The following is a 6479-nucleotide window of genomic DNA, read 5'->3' on the forward strand; positions in this document are numbered from 1 at the left end:
CAGTTATCGCCCTATCTCTACCCTTCCTTTCCAAAATCCTAGAACCAGTCGTCTACAATCGATGCTTAGAATTCCTTAACTCCCATTCTCTCCTGGACCCCCTCCAATCTGGCTTCCGTCCCCTCCACTCTACCGAGACTGCTCTCTCTAAGGTCACCCGTGACCTCCTTCTTGCCAAATCCAATGGCTCCTACTCCATTCTAATCCTCCTTGACCTCTCTGCTGCCTTTGACACTGTCGACCATCCCCTCCTCCTCCATACCTTATCTCACCTTGGCTTCACGGACTCTGTCCTCTCCCGGTTCTCCTCTTACCTCTCTGGCCGGTCATTCTCGGTCTCCTTCGCTGGCGCCTCCTCCCCCTCCCATCCTTTAACTGTTGGAGTTCCTCAAGGGTCAGTTCTTGGCCCTCTTCTGTTCTCCATTTACACTCACTCCCTTGGTGAACTCATTCGCTCTCACGGCTTTGACTACCATCTCTACGCAGATGACACGCAGATCTACATCTCCGCCCCTGTCCTCTCCCCCTCCCTTCAGGCTCACATCTCCTCCTGCCTCCGGGACGTCTCCACCTGGATGTCGGCCCGCCACCTAAAACCAACATGAGCAAGACTGAGCTCCTCATCTTCCCTCCCAAACCCGGTCCTCTCCCAGACTTCTCTATCACCGTCGATGGCACGACCATCCTTCCCGTCTCTCAGGCCCGCGATCTCGGTGTCATCCTTGACTCGTCCCTCTCGTTCACCCCACACATCCTATCCGTTACCAAGACCTGCCGGTTTCACCTCTACAATATCGCCAAGATCCGCCCTTTCCTCTCCACCCAAACGGCTACCTTACTGTTACGGGCTCTCGTTATATCCCGGCTAGACTTCTGTGTCAGCCTTCTCTCTGACCTCCCTTCCTCCTCTCTCGCCCCGCTCCAGGCTATTCTTCACTCCGCTGCCCGGCTCATCTTCCTGCAGAAACGATCTGGGCATGTCACTCCCCTTCTTAAACAACTCCAGTGGTTGCCTATCAACCTCCGCTCCAAACAAAAACTCCTCACTCTAGGCTTCAAGGCTCTCCGTCACCTTGCCCCTTCCTACCTCTCCTCCCTTCTCTCTTTCTACCGCCCACCCCGCACGCTCCGCTCCTCTGCCACCCACCTCCTCACCGTCCCTCGGTCTCGCCTATCCCGCCGTCGACCCCCGGGCCACGTCCTCCCGCGGTCCTGGAACGCCCTCCCTCCTCTCCTCTGCCAAACTGATTCTCTTCCCCTCTTCAAAACCCTACTTAAAACTCACCTCGTCCAAGAGGCCTTCCCAGACTGAGCTCCTCTTCTCCCTCTACTCCCTCTGCCACCCCCCCTTTACCTCTCCGCAGCTAAACCCTCTTTTTCCCCTTTTCCCTCTGCTCCTCCACCTCTCCCTTCCCATCCCCACAGCACTGTACTCGTCCGCTCAACTGTATATATTTTCATTACCTTATTTATTTTGTTAATGAATTGTACATCGCCTTGATTCTATTTAGTTGCCATTGTTTTTACGAGATGTTCTTCCCCTTGACTCTATTTATTGCCATTGTTCTTGTCTGTCCATCTCCCCCAATTAGACCATAAGCCCGTCAAACGGCAGGGACTGTCTCTATCTGTTGCCGACTTGTTCATCCCAAGTGCTTAGTACAGTGCTCTGCACATAGTAAGCGCTCAATAAATACTATTGACTGAATGAATGAATGAATGAATGAAAGGTTTGCAGAGGGGACTGAGGAAATAAGTGAGTGTTTAATCGATATCATTATCATTATTGTTCTTAGTATTGTTGTTCATTCAATCGCATTTATTGAGCATTTACTGTGTGCAGAGCAATGTACTAAGCATTTGGGAGAGTGCAGTATAACAATAAACAGACACATTCCCTGCCCACAATGAGCTTAGAGTCTAGAGGACGGCAGAGACACATTGATATGAATAAATGAATTCTAGATATGTACATAAGTATTGTGGGGCTGGGAGTGGAGGAAGAACAAAGGGATCAAGTCAGGGCAATGCAGGAGGGAGGGAGAGAAGAGAAAAGAGGGCCTTTGTCAGGGAAGGCCTCTTGGAGAAGATGTGTCCTCAATAGGGCTTTGAAGATGAGGAGAGTAATTGTCATAATTGAGAAGGAAGGGTTTTACAGGCCAGAGACAGGACACAGACGAGGGGTAAGAGGTGGCGAGATAGATGAGATTGAGGCAGTGAGAAGGTAAGCATTAGAGGAGCGAAGTGTGCGGCCTGGGTTGCAGAAGAGTAGCAAGCTGAAGTAGGAGGAGGTAAGGTGATTGAGTGCATTCAAGTCAATGGTGAGGAGTTTTTGTTTGACACAGCGGTGTATGGGCAACCACTGGAGTTTTTTGAGGAGTGGGGAAACATGTTCTGAACGTTTCTGTAGCAAAATGGTCCAGGCAGTAGAGTGAAATATGGCTTGGAGCGGGAAGGTTGTCAAGGAGCTGATGCAGTAATTCAGGAGGGTTAGGGTGGGGAATTGTATTAACGTAGTAGCAGTTTGGATGGAGAGCAAAGGGAAGATTTTAACTATGTTGTGATGGTGGGACCAACAGGATTTAGTGTTGGATTGAACATGTGGGTTGAATGATAGAGAGGAGTTAAGGATAACGCCAAGGTTTCGGGCTTGTGCCGAACTGTACATTCCAAGCGCTTAGTACAGTGCTTTGCACCTAGTAAGTGCTCAATAAATACTATTGAATGAATGAATGAAAACTTGTTAGAGAAGCAGCATGGTTAAGTGGAAAGAGCATGGGCTGGCGAGTCAGGATGTGGGTTCTAATCCTGACTCCTCCACTTGTCTGCTGTGTAACCTTGAGCAAGCCACTTAACTTCTCTGTGCTTCAGTTACATCATCTGTAAAATGAGGATTAAGACTTTGAGCCCCACATGGGACAACCTGATTACCTTGTATCTACCCAAGCAGTTAGAACAGTGCTTGGCACATAGTAAGTGCTTAACAAATCAAAATTATTATTATTATTATTATTAGGAAGGATGGTGGGTGCCAACTACAATGACGGGAAAGTCACAGGGAGGACAGGGTTTGGATGGGAAAATAAGGAGTTCTGTTTTGGACATGTTAAGCTTGAGGTGACAGAAGGACACCCAAGTAGAGATGCAGAAAGAAATGCAAAACTGCAGAGAGGTAGAGAGACCAGGGCTAGAGGTGTAGATTTAGGTGCCATCTGCATACAGGTGGTAGATGAAGCCATGGGAGCAAATGAGTTCTTCAAGGGAGTAGGTATAAATGGAGAATAGAGGGGGACCAGAACTGAACCTTAAAGGACCACCCCCCCACCCAGTTAAGGGGTAGGAGGCGAAGGAGACTGAGAATAAATGACCAGAGACATAGGAGGAGGACCAGGAGAGAACAGTGTCAGTGAAATAAAGTTTGGATAATGTTTCCAGTAGAAGGGGGTGGCCCACAGCATCGAAGGCAGTGGAGAAGTCGAGGTGGATTAGGATGAAGTAGAAGCACTTGAATTTGGCAAGAAGGAGATCACTGGTGACAGTTGAGTGGGTAGTTTCTGTGGAGTGAAGGGGACGGTAGCTAAATTGGAGGGGGTCAAAGAGGGAATTGGAGGAGAAGAATTTGAAACAGCAGGTATAGACAACTCGCTCAAGGAGTATGGAGAGGAATGATAACAGGGAGATAGGGCGATAACTGGAGGGAGCCGTGGGATCAGTGGAGGGTTTTTTTAGGATAGGAGAGATATGTTGGAAAGCGGTAGGGAAGAAGACAGTGGAGAGAGGAGTTGAAGATGGCTGTTAAGGAGGGGAGAATGGAGGGTGGCAAGTTGTTGTTGTTATTATTGTTACTGTTATTATTACTACTTCTACTACTATTAAACACAGGCCTGGGAGTCAGAAGGACCCGGGTCCTAATCCCAGCTCCACAACTTGTTTGCTGCGTGATCTTGGGCAAGTCACTTCACTTCTCTATGCTTCAGCTAGCTCATCTGTAACTTGGGTATAAATATTGTAAGCCCCATGTGGGACATGGACTGTGTCCAACCTGATTAGCTTGTCCTCTCCCCAGGACTTAGTATAGTCTCTGCCACATTGTAAGCACTTAACAAATTCCATTTTTAGAAAGAATGCAGAGCACTGTGCCAAACACTCGGAACAATACAAAAGAGTTGATAGACATGTCCCCTGCTCAAAAGACGCTTACAGTCTAAGAGAAATTATTAATTATAATTACTAATTATTATTCAGGACCACTCAAATTCAATCTAGGCTGCTAATGAAACTGTTTTGTTCCTTTCCTCTAGACACACTCCCAAGAAGGTTCTCTTCCATTTTGGTACCCTTTACATGGTCATTTCTTCCTAGTTGTGGTATCTGCATGTACTATGTACCAGGCATTGTCCTAAGTGCTGGGGTAATAATAATAATAATGTTGGTATTTGTTAAGCGCTTACTATGTGCCGAGCACTGTTCTAAGCGCTGGGGTAGACACAGGGGAATCAGGTTGTCCCACGTGGGGCTCACAGTCTTAATCCCCATTTTACAGATGAGGTAACTGAGGCACCGAGAAGTTAAGTGACTTGCCCAAAGTCACACAGCTGACAAGTGGTAGAGCCGGGGTTCAAACCCATGACCTCTGACTCCAAAGCCCGTGCTCTTTCCAGTGAGCCACGCTGCTTCTCTGATACACGGTAATCGGGTTGGACTGTCCAACACGGGGCTCGCAGACTTCATCCCCATTTTACAGATGCCCAGAGAAGTGTAGTGACTAGCCCTAGGTCAGAGAGCAGATAGCAGGTGGTGCCAGGATTAGAACCTAGGTCCTCAGACTTTTTGGCCCACACTCTGGCCAGTGGGTCACACTACTTCTCTTGGATTTAAGCTTCATCAGGTCTGGAGGCTGTCCTTCAGATAAACTGTTGGATCCAGCACCGGTCTGAGTGTCAGAGGCCACGGGTTCTAAGCCTGGCTCTGTCACCTACCTGCTGTGTGGCCTTGGGCAAATCACTTAACTTATCTGGGCCTCAGTTTTCTCAGCTCTAAAAGGGGGATTCAATATCGGTTCTCCCTCTCCCCTTAGACTCTGAGTCCCATATGGGACGGGGATTGCGTCTATCTGATAGTCTCATATCTACCCCAGGGCTCGATACATAGTGAGTGCTTAGTTTAACAAATAGACAGTTATTATTATGTGGGCAGGCATGCAAGTAGTCAATGGTCATTCTGCTGGGCGTTTATTTTTTTATGGTATTTGTTTAGCACTTACAACATGTCAGGCACTCTACTATGCGCTGGGGTAGATACGAGCTAATCAGATTGGACACAGTCCATGTCCCACATAGGGTTCACATTATTTATCCCCATTTTACAAACGAGGTAACTGGAGCACAGAGAAGTTAACTGGCTTGCCCAAAGTCACACAGCAGACCTGTGGCAGAGGCAGCATTAGAACACAGGTCCTTCTGACTCCCACGTCTGTGCCCTGTTTACTAGGCCAGGCAGGGGCAGAATGACAAGAGATTTGTTCACCTCTCTGTCCACATTCCAGGAACGCCTGAAAAACACTTCTTGTCTGGTCATCACTGATGTTTCTTTACCAACTACGAATGAAGCCCAGGCCCAGCCGCTATCAGTTTTCGGTGCCCATGTGACTGGTTAATAATTATTTACTCTTCCAACACGTTGACTGCATCCTCTCTAAATATAAAAGCAGAAGTCCGGGAACATGTGTGATGACCCTTTGTTGGAAGAGCACGTTTGCTTTCCAGAGCAGGAATGTGGTAGGGGAGGGATAAAAAATAAAAGGTTAGCAAAGAGATTGCTAATCAAACAAACCAAGGCTGCCACCCAGTGGTTCCCGCATGTTTAAGACGAACCTGTTTGGGTGGAGATTCCAGCTTCCAGTCTTCAATAGTGATTCTAGGACCTGCGCTGAACTTCACTAACATTCCTGAACAATTTAAATGCCCACCCTGAATATGAAACAGGGAATGGATTGATTCAAAAAAACAAAAAAAAAGTATCCTGTGCATTCTTTATATCAAAGGATATAGTCTTGTTCTTTGTCTCGATCCCACTGCTTATCGTTATTTTTCAATGAGTATTGTTAAGCGCTTACTGTGTAGACACTGTACTAAGCACTGGGGTAGATAGGAGCAAATCAGGATGGATGCAGTCCATGTCCGATGTGGGACTCCAATCTTAATCCCCACTTTACAGATGAGGTAACTGAGGTACAGCGAAGAGAAGTTATGTGCCCGAGATCACCCATCAGACAAGTGGCAGAGCAAGGGATTAGAACCCAGCTCTTCTGACTCCCTGTCCTATGCTCTTTCCACTAGGCCACAGTGCTTCTCAGCATGTGTCATTCCGTTTCCCGTGTTAGATTGCAAGTTTCTTAGGAGCCGGGCCTGTGTCTCCCAAGCCACACTCCTAGCTCTACTTGGCTCTCAAGTCTACTACCACTATTTCAATAAATCAGT

This window comes from Ornithorhynchus anatinus, chromosome 10, assembly GCF_004115215.2.
Source record: "Ornithorhynchus anatinus isolate Pmale09 chromosome 10, mOrnAna1.pri.v4, whole genome shotgun sequence".
In the NCBI taxonomy this organism is placed as follows: domain Eukaryota; kingdom Metazoa; phylum Chordata; class Mammalia; order Monotremata; family Ornithorhynchidae; genus Ornithorhynchus; species Ornithorhynchus anatinus.